This window comes from Molothrus ater, chromosome Z (assembly GCF_012460135.2).
Source record: "Molothrus ater isolate BHLD 08-10-18 breed brown headed cowbird chromosome Z, BPBGC_Mater_1.1, whole genome shotgun sequence".
Taxonomy (NCBI): domain Eukaryota; kingdom Metazoa; phylum Chordata; class Aves; order Passeriformes; family Icteridae; genus Molothrus; species Molothrus ater.
Window position 1 is genome coordinate 48,633,649 of NC_050511.2, and position 17,694 is coordinate 48,651,342.

The window sequence follows — 17,694 nt, forward strand, 5'->3', positions numbered from 1 at the left end:
AAAACGTGAGTAGCTCAGTACTGAGAGTTGGGGGTTTCCAATCAGATCAAAGAGCGTAGTGCAAATTACACGGCTGAATGGGCAATTAGCGTCTGTACACCCATTTGTTTTGAATTCTAAGTTTACCCCGTGGGGGAGAGATGCTGTGTCACAGTGAGGGGCGAAATTGGACTCACCTGCTTCTCAGCATTTTTAGGCATGGCCACTGGGGAGCGCCCTACCCTAAAACTGAATTGGCTTACAGATAAACCAGTCCGGGTAGAGCAGTGGCCGCTGAACAAACAAATATTAAAGGCACTCACTCAGCTTGTGGAAGAGGAACTGGCCAAAGGCCACATAGTGGAAACCAACAGCCCCTGGAACTCTCCTGTTTTTGTTATCAAGAAGCGTGGAGGTGACAGGTGGCGTCTTCTCCATGATCTGAGGAGAATCAGTGTCATTGAAGACATGGGTTCCCTCCAACCAGGGATGCCTTCCCCATCTATGTTCCCACAAAATTAGAAATTGGCAGTTACTGACATCAAAGACTGTTTCTTTCATATTCCCCTTCACCCAGCTGATGCACCACAGTTTGCTTTCTCTGTGCCCTCCATCAACAGAGGAGCTCCCATGAAGCGGTACCACTGGTGCGTTCTTCCTCAGGGAATGAAAAGCAGCCCTACTATCTGCCAGTGGTATGTTGCTAGGGTTCTGTCCCCTGTGCGCGCAAGGGATAAAAAAATGCATAATATATCATTACATGGATGATATCCTTATTTGTGCCCCTGATGACGACATGCTTGTACGCGCCTTAGAGGACACTCTTACAGCCTTGTTGGTGGCAGGATTTGAGTTGCAAACAGAGAAAGTCCAACGCCTGCCGCCTTGGAAGTATCTGGGCCTTGAAATCACCCACCATACCATTACACCCCAAAAAATCCTAATTCACACTAACCCTAAAACCCTAAAAGACCTGCACCAGCTCTGTGAATCCCTAAACTGGATCAGGCCCTGGTTAGGGCTCACACAAGAGATTTATCCCCTCTCTTCAACTTGTTAAAAGGGGGGGAGACCCTGGATTCCCCGAGGGCCCTGACTCCCAAGGCCAGGGCAGCACTTGAGAAGGTCCAGTCCACCACTGCAAGCCGGCATGCCCACCAGTGTCGTGAGGATCTGCCCTTCAGCTTCATAATCCTTGGTAGGCTACTGCATCTTTATGAGTTGATTTTTCAATGGGACACAGACCAAAAGGACTCCCTCTTAATTACAGAGTGGGTGTTCCTTGGTCACCTGTTGTCCAAGAGCATCACCAAGCCACAAGAGCTGATGGCTCAGCTGACCACAAGGGCTAGGGCTCGCCTGCATGTGTTGGCAGGGTGTGATTTTTCATGCATTCACCTCCCTATCCAAACATCCACGGGGAGGATATTGGACACTGTGGAAAATTTATACTGGTCTAATGAGAATTTGCAGTTTGCCCTAGACAGCTACTGGCCAAATTTCAATTGACCATCCAGGCCACAAATTGTTTAGTGTTGAACTCAGTTTGATTCCAAAAGAGGTTCAAAGTCTCTGTCCACTCAAAGCTCCGACAGTTTTTACAGACGCATCTGGAAGATCCCACAAGTCGGTCATTACTTGGAAGGACCCTCAGACTCAGCAGTGGGAAGCCGATGTGCAGATTGTGGAGGGTTCTCCACAAGTTGCTGAGTTAGATGCAGTTGTCAGGGCCTTTGAGAAGTTTTCACAGCCTTTCAATCTAGTAACCAATTCAGCCTATGTAGCAGGCGTAGTGTCCTGAGCAGAACATGCAGTGCTCAAAGAAGTCTCCAATCCTGCCATCTATCGCTTGCTCTCGCATTTAATATACCTGGTTTCCCACCAAGAGCAACCCTTCTTTGTAATGCATGTAAGATCACACACCGACCTCCCTGGGTTTATTGCCGAGGGAAATCACAGAGCAGACGCCCTAGCCGCACCCCTGCAGCTGGCTGGCCTACCTAGCATCTACCAGCAGGCCAAGCTAAGCCATCAGCAATTTCATCAGAATGCCCCAGGGCTGGTCAACCAATTTCACCTGCGGCAAGACCAAGCCAATGCGATTGTGGCCACATACCCAAATTGTCAGAAGATGGCTTTACCATCATTGGGTGCTGGGGTGAACCCTAGAGGACTCCGCAGCTGCGAAGTCTGGCAAACTGATGTCACACGGGTGTCCAAATTTGGGCGGTTCAAATATGTCAATGTATCTATGGACACCTTCTCGGGGGCAGTCTTTGCCTGAGCCCACACTGGGGAGAAAGCGGCAGAAGCACAAAAACATTTAATTCACGCCTTTGCAGTTTTGGGGATCCCATCTACCATCAAAACAGATAGTGGCCCAGCTTATACCTACAAGGCATTTGGTGAGTTTTTGCAGGAATGGGGGGTACAATATCGGACAGGAATTCCACACTCCCCCACTGGTCAGGCTGTAATAGAACACACTCACCAGACTTTAAAGCAAGTACTTGCCAGCCAACAGGGAGATGTCCAAGCTCTGTCCCCACATCTCAAGCTTTGTAAAGCACTCTTTTCTATCAATTTCTTGAATTGTTCTTTTGACAGACCAGAGCTGCCAGTCCTGAGACATTTCCACCAATAACAACACACCAGGTTTAAGGAAAAGCCACCTGTCCTTATTAGGGACCCAGACTCTGGAGAAATCCAGGGTCCAGTCCAGCTCATCACTTGGGGTCGTGGATACACCTGCGTGTCCACGCCCTCAGGTGTCAGATGGGTCCCTGAGAAATCAATCAAGCCCTATGCACCAAAAGCCGCCTGTCCTTATTAGGGACCCAGACTCTGGAGAAATCCAGGGTCCCGTCCAGCTCATCACTTGGGGTCATGGATACACCTGCGTGTCCACGCCCTCAGGTGTCAGATGGGTCCCTAAGAAATCAATCAAGCCCTATGCACCAACGGAGTCTCTTAATGCACCTCAAGCTGTAACCCCCCACGGCCAGGAAGACCCCAATGGCCAGGAAGACCCCAATGCGTTTGCACAGAATAGAAAACACCGCAGGAGGGGAAGAGACCCCTGATATTACCTCTTTTATTTGTTTGCCTCTCCCTCAGAGAAACTCAGTGTTATGTTTGTCTTAGTATTCATTATGTGTTCTGTTCTCATTTCGTTTCAGGCACCCACAATGCTCCTCGCAATTGTGGATGCTGTCCTTCATGAAGAACATAAGTTATTTTGCTGTCATTCATTTCCTGCCATCCTTGTGCTTCAGTGTCTTGTAGCAAGTCATCACTGCCTCCACCACAAAGTCTTCCTCAGCATTAAAGATTGCCTTTGCTGCCGTTTTTACAAAAATCAATAGATGGTGGGAGAATCAAAAGGCAGAGAGCACCAGAGTATAAAGGACTGGACCTTTGTTCCTTTTACAGCGCTCTCTCCATGGACTGGACTTTGTCCTTTTTACAGTGCCCCCCTCTCCTTTTTAAAACATAAAAAGGGGGATATGTAGCATTGTGTGTTTCATGTGGGTTTTATTGTAAAGTTGGTTATTTTTTATAAGTTAAGATTATGGTTTGGCCCTCAGTTCTCCCCATGCTCTCCCTCATAATGGTTTGTTCCTCCCTCCTCCTGTCCATCATTGTAACCACCCCCCTTTATTTTGAGAATTTTCTCTGTCAATCATCCCTTACTTAAGATATGATTTGTCTCCTGAGCCTTTTTCCTCCCCTGTACCATTCTTATTGATTCAGTTGTGTCCCTCGCTCCTCCCCTGGGCTTCGTTCATTGGTTCCCTTGTGTCTCCTCCCATCACGCCCATCCCCTTTATCAGTGCCTCCCCAACGGTCATTCTCTGACACCGTCACTGGCCCCGCCTGGGTCAGTAAAACGCCTTGGCACCCATAGGTGTGTCCGCTCCTTCCTTCCTTCACCTCAGTGCTTCGCAGTTCTGCTCACGCCTGCGTCACCACGTCGCAGATGGAGCCACTACTCGGGGGTTCTCGCAGAGGACCTGGGAGTGGCGGGATTTGTGGTCTCCACCGGTCTCTCTGGGAGCGGCTAGCCAGCACCCGTCAGCTCCTGTGGCCGCGGGACGAGACTGCATGAAACAAGGAAGGCCAAGTGGTTTGTCCTTTTTCTCCAGTCTTTTATTAACTCAGTCGATGGACATAAGCAAAATAACAGTCTTGGCATTTGTCTTTGCATGGTGCAAATCATGGTTGCTGACATTAGAAGAACTTTAATTCATTCAAGTGTCCTTCCTGCATACATGTGTTAAGGGTGTCTGATAACCAGTGTGGGACACAAGAGCTTATTATACGGTGAAATGAAAAGCATGCTTCCGAAAGAGATAAGCTTGTGACTTCCAGTTTTTGTCATTCCAGTAAGAGCATCAAAGTTCAACCATGCACTACTTGGGATCAACAAGGAGTTGTGGTGAGGCAAGGAGCTGTAGCAAACATCCTCATGTGAGAGTTTGAAGCCCAGGGCTGGTGGATGAGCAGCTCAGCAGCTCGCTTTGGCAAGGCCAAAGAATGAAAATGTATGAGCCTGTCACTGAATGATCTCTTTTTAAATGGAAAGGAGATCCAGAAGAGGTAGTACTTAAATAGACTATGCAGTAAATTAAAAGGGCATTACTGCACCATGAGCAAAGGTCTGTACCGAGTCTCTTTTTTCAAAAATGTGTCTACAGAAATGCCCCCCATTTTTTGTCAGTATTGATTTCTGCATCAACTATACTGGTTCTGCAGAATTTACTTAAATCTTATTTTGGCAGTTCTGGTAGGGAAAACTTGCCCCTTATGGCAAATGAAAATCAAACACATTTCTCAAGAAAATGTATTGCAACCAAATTTCCTTTTTGAAATGGCCTTAAGTTTTTCTACCAGACATTCCAGAAAAAAATATATTTTAATTTAATTTTCATCTACATTTGCTTTTTATTTTAGCTCTAAAATTTTTTAAAATCCATTTTCTTTATTTTTAGCTTTGATTTTTTCAAAACTAAGGTAATTTCTACTTCTCTATCATTTTGCACTTTGAAGAAACAAAATAAGAGAACACAGGAACAGCAATTTCCTCCAAAAGTCCCTTCTTATTCTTCTTTGGGAATAAGTAAATAGAAGCAAGAACTTGAAAGAAAGTGAAACAAAAGGAAGCAAAAAGATGAAACTTTTTCAGCTGTAAAAAAATTCTTTAAAGTGCTCATTTAGAAGCACAAAAAACCTCCCATTTTTTACTTTTAAATATGCCTTTGAAATATATTTTAAAAAGGCATAATATATGTTTTCATTCTTGCCTGATATAAAATCCAAATTGCAAAGAGTCTGGGACATTGTTGGAAAGTATTCTGGTAAAAGGTGTATAGCAGTCCTGCTCTCTGTCAGTGGCAACCGCAGCATTAATACCTCTGAAGGCCAATAACACTTCTGTAAAACTATTATCTCCATGTCTTTCTATCCTGGCATATATATGACCCTAGTTCCTTCGGTTGTTTTTCACAGATGTCCTTAACAGCCATTTACTTTTCTGGCAGGGGACCACCACTTATTTTTTTTTTTGGCACTGCTGGTCCTATTGTGTCAACAGTGCTTGTTTTTGAACTCTGCCACTTGCACTGACAGATACATTGAGTAAGAATGATATTTTGGCGTTCACTGAGAGCAACATTTGTGATGTGCACAGATTTCTCTTAATCTTTCTTCATTCTTTTCTTCTGTCTCCCCTGGTCCTACTGTTGGAGAGGAAAAACTTGTTTTGACTGCCTGTGAGACACAGAAATCTCTGCTTAGTCTCATGTGCAGGAGCAAGTAGCAGGATATTTGCTCTCATTTGTCTCTCTGTAGCTGCCTGAGCTCATCTGCATAGAATAACCTGTGTTTGACAAAAACAGACTTTAAAAAACTTTTGTTGATATTTTTGATAAAATGTTGAAATGATATTTTATTTGAAAAACAATTCCCTTTTTTTTTTCTGTGTTAACTGTTTCAATGAGAATAAATCTCTCTGATTAAAAGCCATTTGGGTGAAAACCTTTACTTTCTTGAAAGCATTTCACCAGTATGCAGCACTTTCCCATGCTTGATGAGATCAAACAAGAAGAAAGCTTGTTTTGCACCTCCTGATAGGGTGCTGTAGGATATTTATCCCATGGTTGCCTCCCTTAAATCAATAGGACTGCTGATGTCACTCTAAGCAATTCAGCAATCCACAACACACGGGAAAGAAATGGTGCTGTGCCATTAGTGTCTCATGTCAGCATCTACAGGAGTAAAACCCCTGTGTGGACCTTGGGCACCACCAGCCCAGAGGCAAAGGATGGTCCCTGATGGTTCCTGCACCAGCTGAGGCTCAGCTACTCCAAATGAAAAGCCCAGCTCTGCTGTCAGTTGACAGAAACAACTTTTGAGGGTGCCAAAGTCTTATATGCTGTCTTGAAACCTCATGATTGAGCAAACTTTCCAACATGGAAGGGGCTTTTATTGGTAACCATGGGCATATTTTTCAGCATTTATTTTTATTTATTTTTATCCTCACCATGAAATGTCTTGCCTGAGGCTTTGTGTATCCCATTGCATCCATATCCATTGCAAGACAGAAAATAAATGATTTCCACTTTTCTTAGAGAGGATGGGAAATTTTTTGAAGAAGATCCAATTCTGATCTCCTTTCCACCCTTCTCCTTCATATAAGGCACCAAAATATGTCAAGTAATTAGCAATCTGCGTATGTGCGGAGCTGAAGGACAGAACCCGCCCCCTCCCACAGCTTCTTAAACACATTGCAAATAAAACCAGTTCCATTCAGTTTCTGGTACTAAGCTACCCATTACTCTTTGACTTGAATAAAACTGAAATGGTTCAAAATCACCTTATTTCTCCTGCAGCAGCATGGCACAGATGCCTTCAAATCCCTGCTGAGGGCAGAGGTTGCATTCTCCCCATCATTTGAATAAATGGCAGCAGCCACTCTTCCTCAGAACTAGATACAGTTAATTGCTCAGATTAGACTTTTCCAGACTGTATTAATGCACACAGTTCTTTCTCATGAGATGTAGGTAAGAGCTGTGTCTAGATTTTACTAAGCATCTCTGTTTGATGTCTGCAATAATACAGAGTTACTGTTGATTTTTTTCCACATTTGCATGGTGCTTTACTAGGTCAGTTTTCCTCTTTTCTTTAGGTCCCTTTGCTTGAAAACTGCTTCAGGACCTTAGGGATTCACTAAACCTTCAGTCTCATCTCTCTTCACTCTAGGGTGCCACCCAAGTCACTTCAATGAGCCTATTCACACAACAATGTGCACAGTTGATTAGGCAGTGCCCCAAAACAGTGCCTGGAAATGAAGTCAGTTGTCAAATGTCCACTGTTTCACTGGGAGATACTCTTTAAGATTTGAATTAAACGTTTTTTGTAAGGAAGATTTTGCACCATAATATAATTTAAAAAGAAGAGGAGGTAGGGAAAATACAGCCTGCATTGTTTGTTACAAACAAAATTGCCTCTGAATGTAAAGTACTTCTTAAGGTTTATCCTCACTGATTTCTAGGCAGACACTGAATTTCAGAGATTATAGTAAATTGCACAGTCAAAGTTCATCTTTATTAAATAAAACTCTGAAGCACGTGTTCACTTTTAAATCCAAGCCTGTGCATACATGCTTTGCTGATCACAGTCATAGATTTTGTTTTTCATTTGGGTTTTGAGATCACATGTCCTATTCTGGGATTATGCAAAGAGGCAGCATTAGGACCCCAGGAACTGCCGCACCTGGAACAGCTGATAAGCATTTTAAGGCAAGGACACACACATCACAAGTCATGTGAATGCCATAAGCATGTAACTTGCTTAATATGTATGTAGCTGAGAAAGATCTTCAGATGAAGGTCATGCAGACACAAATGCTTTGCAGATGGAAAAGTGGAAGGAGGAACTATGTGTCTGTATGATTTGTGCCATGCTACAGGATATAGGAGGGTCACTCTCCTGAGCTATACCAATTGTGGAGGTAGAGAAGTGTTAAGGAAAACTTCACCTGAGAATTAAAATCTGGAAACACTACAGAATTTCACCAAGATGTGTTGTATGTGAGTGGTTACTTACACATGGAATGTACTTTGTATTACTGAAATTACAGTCAGAATTTACTTTGTACGAGCATGGGGCTGGAAGGTCTTTGAGCATACTTCTGCCATGTTCAGTGCAGAGGAGCTGCCTAACAGAGCCAGAAGAGCCTGGAAAATTCTGTGGAAAGTAGCAAAGGACTAGTTTTTATAATCCTGAACCCATCACAAGCACATTATTTCTCTAAGTTGTGTTAATGCCTATCATTGAAGTATTCAGTACTGTTAAAATCAATTTCAATCTAAATTGGTTTGGTTCTATGGTAACTTCTAGAAACTATCTCCTTAAAGGCCTGATAATGTCAGTGGAAAAAATGTCAGTTTGTAGACACAATGTCTGTGTCTATAAACCCTTAGCTCCATCTCAGAATGCAGCCTCACAAAATAGATGGAAAATGCCAGATTTTTCACTCCAAGATTTTGCCATTACTTTTTCCCTCTGCCCATGCCCATACCTTGTCTGTCATTAGGTGGACATAGATTTAAATGCAGAACAGAAGGGTGCCCATATAATGAGGGCTTTTAAGATCGTGTTAGACATGAGCACTCAAGTCAGGAATTTTCCAGTTTGTTTAGCTGACTCTGCCTGGCAGCACAGAATAGACCTCTAGCCTCCAAGATCCTTTTGTGAGCCCTCCCAAAGCATAAATGCTATGCTTCTGTGTTGCCCCTCTCCAACAGAATTCATATTTTTCTCCTGAGCACAACAGTATGTGCAATGAGCCACAGGCTCCTTCAGGAAGGTCTGCATGTTTAGCCTCCAGACTATTACCAAAGAAATCACCTTTAAGCAAAGCAGGCATTTGACACTGTCATCTGTCTTGCAGAGAAAAAAATAATTCCCTTGGCCTCACCAAAGCCGCTGATCTTTGGTCTTTGCTCTTAACCACTGGATGCAGCCTTCTGTCTGCTGACAGGCAACTGCCGACTCAGGGAGGTTTTAGAGCACTAAATCCACAGAAAATGATGTAAGAAGAGGGATGTGCTTGTGCCTCACAGTCCTTCTCATGTGCTAAAACAGGTGATTGTTTCCTCAACCCCTGCCACAGCTTGGGTTATATTCTAAATATATGTGGCTGGGTAAAGACTCCAATTTTCAGCAATGTAGTATCACTGTAAAGTGGTGAGAAAGAAAGAAGCACTGACAGTCCACATAGCCAAGGATGCAGGGTGTCTGATTTTGGACTTTAAATACATTTCCTGTCTAGGGAAACGAGGCACAGCATGGCAGTCTACTAATGAACCACATCAGAAATCATGAATCTGTGTGCCCGTGAGGACTGTGAACCCCTACTTTTCCTTTGGTCTTTGCCTTTAGACATGTGAATTGTCTAATCCCAGGTCCTTCAGATGTTCAGATTTAAATTATGAAGGTCCCAGATTACTTGTGGAGTCCTGAGGTTCTCCCTTTTGCCCTGAATAAAACACATGGGGCAGTTTGCAGAGATCTAGCATCCGCTTCCATACTGATGCTTATGAAGCAATGATTGAGCCTTTGTTTCCCCTTTCCTGCCAGAGAAGGGATATAAAATGGCTTTCCTAGGTTCTACATCCAGTTGAAAAAATCTTTTCTACACACTTAATCTCAAGCTGGTCTGAATTTCTGGAAGTCATGGGCCTGGTGTGAAGCAGGGTGAAGGGACAAAGGGCAGCCTTTGGCCTTCACTTCTTTTCCTGGTTGCCACAGGCGCTGGCAGTCAAGGACTGGTAAGGCAGCTGGACATTCAGCTTTTCAAAGAAATCTCACAGCTCTAACACGTTTGCTCTTCTTTGCTTTCCTTTATACAATCCCCATCACTGCACTTACTCAATATTTAGGGGCTATTCACTCACCTCACCTCCAGGCACATGCTATGCTGTGCCCTCTGCTCACCCTGCTTCTGCCTCTCCACTTCCCACCGCCTGTTCCAGTTCCAATGGCATCACAACAGGCATTTTTTGCAAGGATGCAACCAACAGAGCAATAAGGAGCATTCCAATTCTGCACAGCTCCAGCAGCAGTTTTCTTGCTGGGGCCTCCCCATGGATCCTTTCAGAGGCAGAGATGGTAGGCACAGGCAGTGCGGTGTGGGGTGAAGAGAGCAAATGGACACAAACACTGGATGGCAAAGAGGAGAGAGAATTGCAGCAGAGCAGGAGGAGCCATCCATCCATCCATCCATCCATCCATCCATCCATCCATCCATCCATCCATCCGTCTCACTGTACTTCCCAGTCCTGCCAAATCCTTCTAGTCTGGACTGCATGTTACTGCTAAACCTCCTTGCAAGCCACAACTTGGTGACTTCAAAGAGACCATCCTGCTGCTCCTTTTCCTGAGGCAAGTCTGTGCCAAGCATTGATATTGCAATATAAGGTTTTCCTGAGTGTTCAACTGGAAAGCAGTTCAGAGACTCAGATGGAGTCAATTTTATTTGGAAATGACACAAAAAGTTGTCCTTGCTTCTAAGCTTCATTGATGCACTCAGAAGGTTTCATTGATGGTGTAATTACTGTCCACACCAAAGAGTCAAAGCATCAAAAAATCCTTGGGCAGTCCCCTGTCTTACCCCTCCAACCTTTCCAAAGAGCAGCCCAGCACTTCTTGCAGCACAAAACCCCCAGAGGTATGTCATCCATTCAAATAAGCCTTTAAATGTGTGGGAAACAGCCAGAGATTGTTTGATTTGCCTGTAGAACAAATCATTTTCGAAACAGACAAACAGAGCTACCATGGGGAATTTCTGTAAATGAATTACAGATTATAAGGTATCGGTTATTATTTAAATGAACATAAACAAGCAAATATACATATATGTGTCCTTTTGTGGTCATGATCAATAGGTACATAAACAATATATGTTTAAACATGTGTATGTACATATCTGTTTCTATATCACAGCTTTCATTTATGAGCTTTCTGGCTGTCATCCCTCAAACTGTGTTTGAAAGCAAACTGTGTGTTTTTTATGTGTGGTATAGTAGCTTGAAAATTGATTTTTTTGAAGCACTTTGAAAAGGGCAAAGAAAAAATAAGAACAGAGTTCATCACGACTCAGCAGAAGATTACACAGAGCACCAGAGGCTTTGATTGAGCATGTTGTGCCATGGCACTGGTGTCCTTCCATGAGCTCTGAGAAGCTGGGAAGTCAAGGTTTGAATACCTTTAGAAGGGTTGTCTTATTTGCTGTGTTCTGCAATTGTTTACATTTAGAATCTTTAACCTTTCTGTATAACCTTCAATCTGCTTTGTTGGCAGACATTCAAAAATGAGAAAAAAATTATTACAAAGTACTGTATAAAAAAAAGTAGTTACTGAAAGCACAGTATGGTCAACTGATGTGCAGTGCTCCAACCCAAAAGATATGTGCACCCCTTTTTGGCCTGCATGCTCCCCACATGGACAGGACTCAGTAAGAGAGTGTCTTTCTGCTGGAATATCTTGGAAGAGGTTAGGGAGGGGACATGGGCAGACCACTGAAGGTGTCTCTCTGGAGGCAGCAGGTGTCAATGTCAGAGGAGTTGAGACAGTCCATCACATCAACTTCTGCTAGTCAAGGAAGACTGTCTGGCTGGAGTTATTCAGGCTCTCTGTGTAGCTGGCCAAAATCTGTTTGTCTTAAGTCATCTGGATGAGAAAGGTGATTTTATAAGTTGTGCAGTGTTTAATCAGATGAAGAAAAAGCCTTGCTATTTCTCTCCAGGGAATTACTGCAAAAAGAATGTTGAATATGTGGACTGTAATGAAGTAATGTTAATCACTGGCCTAATGACTGTTATTATGATGATTAAATAATAATTTTCTGTAAATTTGCTATAGATATTAATTATTGTTAATCAGCATCATTCTTAATACTGTAGTTCACTGTGAAATCTCTTGCAGGCTTTATACTTTGAAAAGCTGTATTTAGCATTGCTTTGAGAAGTTCTCAGTCACATTAATATTTTAGTATAGTTTCTCTTTGGTTCAGGGATGTAGTGGCTTTACAAGTAAATGCATGAATGTTTGAATACCATACATGACCACTCTGATAGTGGGATTCATTAACAGTGGGCCTGGTTTCTGTTCAATCTTATTCAAACTTTTTAATCTGTTCATTATCATAAAAATATCCTGGATTTTGTTTTTCTCTCAGATGGCAGTGGCACTAGTTAGAAGTTTATACCTCAGTGATAGTCCACAAATTAAAATAATAAATTGCAAATACTACAGGACCTGGAAGAAACCATTACAGTCTATTAGTTGCAGTTTAGAGTGCTAATGAGATGCTTGCATCAGGCTTACTGGGAAGGTCACTACTTGACTGCACTGCCAGCCACAGTGCCTTAGCAGCGCAGGTGGATGCTGTGAGCTCCTGTCCCAGACAGATCAAAGCCTCTGTTGAGCAGCACAGGCTACTGTATTCCCTGCTGCAGATGGCAAGCAAGCTTCTTATGGTGCTCTACACACATTCGGCCCAGAGAATTCAGTGTTGGATATTGAATGTCACCTCTATTGTGATGGGATGTTCCCACCACACCACAAGTGGTGGGACTGCACAGGGACTGCTCTCAAGTTCCATCTCTGCTGAAACTCCAGTATTGCATAGAGGGAGGTGAGCAGGAAAAACAAGTTCATGGAGATGGAAAAACCCATTGGATGATTTTGAACCCCACAAGAAAATGCAGCATCTTGCTCAAAAAATCCTTTTGGAGTGCCCAGAGACAAAAGGAAGGAGCAGGAGAATCAAAGACAGTCCATGATTGGGGGCAGAGTCCACAGGTGGGTTGATACTCCCTCCAGCTTCAGATACAGTGGTGGTGGCTGTCCCTCCCAGCTCTCACAGTTTATTCCTGAAGGATGAATGAGGTGAGTGACAAACCCCTCTTGAAGCACTGGTTTCCTTTTCTCCACATCAGCTTCTGTCTCCCCAGTCATAGGCTGGAAAGTTCTGACCTTTACTCTCTCTTTCTTAACTAGGGGAGGCAGTAGGTGATATGCGCATCACAGGAGGCTGATGAAAGCACACACAAAGCACAGCTTACAAGGCTAAAGATGGGCAGGACACAAGTCCTTGCAAAATGTGAGAGTTTATATGCTTCCCTAGTTTAGGGCTGATACACGGAACAGACACATGTATTGCAGCACTTAAAAGCCCTTCCTTGAGGATACTGCACTGGTACTATTTCTGCATGCAGTCATGCACTCACAGTGCACACACAGTGCAGCATCTTGTCCCTGGCTGCTTCGGCTGCATTTTCATTTGCTGATCTGAAGGGCTTGAGCCTGGTGTAGGTACCCACCTGTTATGCCTGGGGCAGGAATTTGTTACAGTTTCAAAGAAAGCACTCCCTTTCTGCCCGGAGTAGCACTGAGGCCTCTCTTCACGTTCAATCCTCTCACGTTCAATTTCATAGAGAAACTTGAAATCAAAAAGAAGAATCCAAATAAAAGAAGAAGCCTGGGAAATTCACTTCACAAAGCCTTTTCTGACACAGATGGGAGGAGATGTGCAGCATTTGCAACTTGTGAACTTACAAAGAAACATTTACCTTGAGGGATGAGGGGCCTCCTTGTGCTGCTGGCTGCTGTGACAGCCTCTGGAAATGTGGTGAGGCAGAGCAGGACATGGAGGAGAGAAAAGCCTGTAACACAGCATATACAATCCGGCTGTGGAAATCGTTTCCACTGGGTGTCACTGTGACCATGAGGTTAGCAAAGCTGAAGAAGTAAGCGTTTCTTAACATTCACAACAGAAATATTCAGGCTTGTGGAGAACCATGGTCTTGGTAGCTTCTGATTTAGAAGTCAAGTCGTCAGGGGCTTATCCTATACTTCTTAAATGCCTGCTGTTTGTCCATAGAACTGTGGCCAACAGCAGAATGATGAAGCACAGCACTGTTCTTGAACCTGGCCTATGCTTCAGGTGCTTCTTGTTTTGCAGCCTTTTTAGAAGGTGCAATGAGGCCCAGGGAGATCTTATATGATCTGTTTCCTTTTTGGCCTCTGGAAGACCCATTCTATATCTTAGTTACTGTGATTGTAATTAGGGGAAGTTTCAATGCATCTACTATTTGCCATAATTCTGGGCAGCTGACTTTTGCAAGGTTACAAGATCCTGAAAGCTGCTAGAGTGTTGTCTGAGACTGATTAAACCTGCTTAAATTCATGAAGGGGAAACACTATGAAACTGTGATCCAAAGTGAGAGAGGGCATGGGACAAAGACATTGGACTAGCAGGAGCCAAGTTTGTGTGTGAGGAGTAGGTTACCTTGGTGTCTCCAGCCACTTTTTTCATCACTGGTGTAGCATGCTTTGTTTTCACCCATCAATGCTAGTTTTCACACCAAACACCAACATCACCCCTAAAAATTTAATATACTACATGTGTTCCAGTGGGATTAACAGTGTCAGCTCCTTGCTGCACATCAGATCTCTGAGGGGTTTTGCATCCTGGTGTAAGAATGTCTTTTCCCCCAAAAGTAAGGAGATTTTCCATGTAAAAACCCCACACACCAAACAAACTTGGTACAGTTTTTGTGAGATGAGGTAATAGGAGAACTTGGTGTGAGCACCCAGCTGAGATAGCAATCGCTGCTTTGAGAGACAGGATACAGTAATGCTTGCTTCTCAGTTCATTGCTCCAGCTAAGCCTCACTCCTGAGTCAGCCCTGTGTGTACCAATATAAAGCACCCTGAGCAGGGCTGCAGCCCCCCAGCATTGCTGTCTAGCCTTTTCCCGGGATATGTGGCCCTGCAGCTACTGCAGCTGTGCTGTCCTTCCTACTGCCCCCATCACTAGGCAGCTGGAGTGGGAAGCCAAGGTTGGGGAGGAATTCAGTGGCTTAAAAGTGGCTGGGAAAGAACAGAAATAGGTCAATAAAGGGCAGGAGTAATTTCAAGGAAATTACGTTACTTGTTTTCAGGATCAGTACTTAAATAATTGACTTCACACAATGCTGTAAATCTCTACTTAAGTATAAGCATATGGAAAGTATTTTGGGATAAATTAACTTCGTAAATTATGGTTTCTCTGTTTTCACTCAGTCCTCCCTTGTTGTGTTGTGTCTGTATAAGTTGGACTGTTCTGTTCCCTCCTATCGTGTAATGGTTCTGCCCTGGTTCTCCCCTTCCTCCCTTGTGCTGCCAGTTATCCCAACTCCTCCCCAGTTGCCTTGGAGATCAATGTACCCTTTCTCAAATCCCTCCCCGGTGCCATGTCCGTCACTCAGCGCTCCCACCCTTCTCTCTAGAACTCTCTAGAAACTTCCAGCTAGAGTGATTGTCTCAGGGGCCAGGGCCCCACCCTCAAGTTATCCCCATTGCTGTTCTCCCTAAGTCAATCTTTTGTATCCCACTCCCCTCTGAAACCCTATTCGTCCAAGGACTGACTCCTCCCCTGTGTCCCTCCCTCCTTATAAGCTGTTGCAACCTTCCCCTCTTGCTCTTTGGTTGTCGGTTCCCCTGGGACCCCCCCCAAACCTGGATTCACCACAGCTGCAGAGCGCTCTCTTTTTCTGCTGACTGTAGCCATAAGCCAAGCCACGTCCTACCACAAGGTAGCACTGCTGTCATAGCACAGGGCGTTTGCCTTAGGTGCTGTCCCAAACCATGGAGATCGGGATAGTGCACCCCTACTGCTAGCAGTGCTGGATAGCTAGCTGGGATATCCGAGAAGGACAATCTTTCTCCAGCTGGACCGCTTCACTCCCTTTTCTTGATGATTACTGCTTCAGTTCTACCTCATTTCATGGACTTTCTGCCTTGCCATACAGAGGACATGACAGCAATGTATCTCAAAGGACTCAAATTCTTCTGCAAAATTACTTTTGAGCTTCCCAAGTATCATCAAGTAGAGAAAGAGACCAAAAAACTGTGCTCAGGCAGACACAAGTGGTAATGTTCTAAGAGAAATAGCATATGGTAATGTCTTTCCAGAGCTTGGACTTATGCTTGGACTTATGCTTGGACTTGTGCTTGGACTTGTGCTTTGCTCCCAGGCCAGGGTGAATGAGCAGGGAGCTGGATGTGTGTGTGGTGCTCCTAGGGAAGACCTCTGCACTTGATGATGAATGCAGCCTTCATTCTTTCATGGGGTTGAAAGAGTTAGTAGAGGCACTTTTGTCTTTTGATTTCAGGTACAGCTCTGAAGCACTTTGTCTTTAAGCTGCCACAAGGTCTCCAGTTCCCATTTTGCATCTGCATAATCTTTCTATTCTCCCCATCAGGGTGTTCAAAGGTGCACCCACCTTTCCACAAATTTGAGTATTCTGAAGGGTGTTGTCCTTATCTGCGTTTACAAAGAGTCTTTACTGTGATTTGTTCTATACCAGGGCTTCCAGTCCTGCTTCAAGATCTCCCACCTAGAACTGATCAGAAAGATTTCTTGTCCCAAGAGAAAATATCTAGATTTAAGTGCTTATATTGTAAAGGACGCCAGAAGAACAATTTCATTACTTAAATGCTGTTCCAAGGAATATTAGCCCAGCTTTGATCCTCTCTCTTTACTCCCTTTTCTCCTTTTTATCTTTTGTCTTTTTTCTTTTTCCTTCTCCATTAAATAAGGTAAATGTAACTTTGAATAATACAACAAAATTATCTGTAAGAAATAACTTTGACGTTGTGTACAGGCATATTTGACGTACTTTTGATGGTAAAACATGCAAGTGGTGAAGAATGTATTCTTACGTTGATAAAGTGCTGTCCACCTGAAAAAAAAAATTAAAAGTTTTTAAAAATTAAAAGCTCAAACCCTTTCTAGCATGCACTTTGAGAATAGAGGCTAGCCTCAGTTTGTGTAGGAGCTGCCCTGCTGTTGAGCTGTGGCAGAACATGAAGGGAACGTTGAGTCTACCTTAATTTGACAAAACCACTTTTTCTTCCTGACCAAGATGAAGGCTCAGCTTTCCTCCCATCAGAGACAGAGGACAGAAATGGATAGAAGGGAGAGGGAAGATGAATTGTGGGATTTCCCCTCTGCAGTCCCCAGGTGGCATATTTTTGTAGCCAGGGTAAGTTAAAGACAGCATGTATCTGAAGACCGGGATAAATTTTTGAGGTTTTTCCTCTCAATAGTTTCACATTTTCCATGCAGTGACACAGGACTGGGATATTTTCCTTTGGAGATCTTTGGGTCCTTGAAGTGGCCTCTTAAATTTAAAGTAGATATAAGATGACATGAAAAAGAAGTGACTTGCACGATTTCCTTTAATATGACAAATTAATTTTAATAACTTATTGCAGCATCAATGCTGGTTTTGACCAGTTCTGCTACATAAGGGTTTTGTCTATTAGCTTTTAATACCACATTATTCTACACTCTCAAGTATATTTCTGATTCTTTTTTTAAATGTTGTATTTCTGATTCTTTTGTAAATGAGCCTCTGGCTTGGCATATGGTTAATAACAAGGGTCAGAGAGGCTGCTTCAGAAACATTTGCTTTTCTGAATGCCACATGTGATTTAACAACACCATACCTAGCACAACTATTGCACCTATCAGGTGGTACTATTTTCACAGCAGTCAGGGAACTATCTGTAGTAGCAGAAATGAAGGTCAGTTATTTTTCTCTCAGTTACCCCTGAATTTAATTTAGTTTATCAATCAGGCTCTAAGGCCTCAAAGCTGTC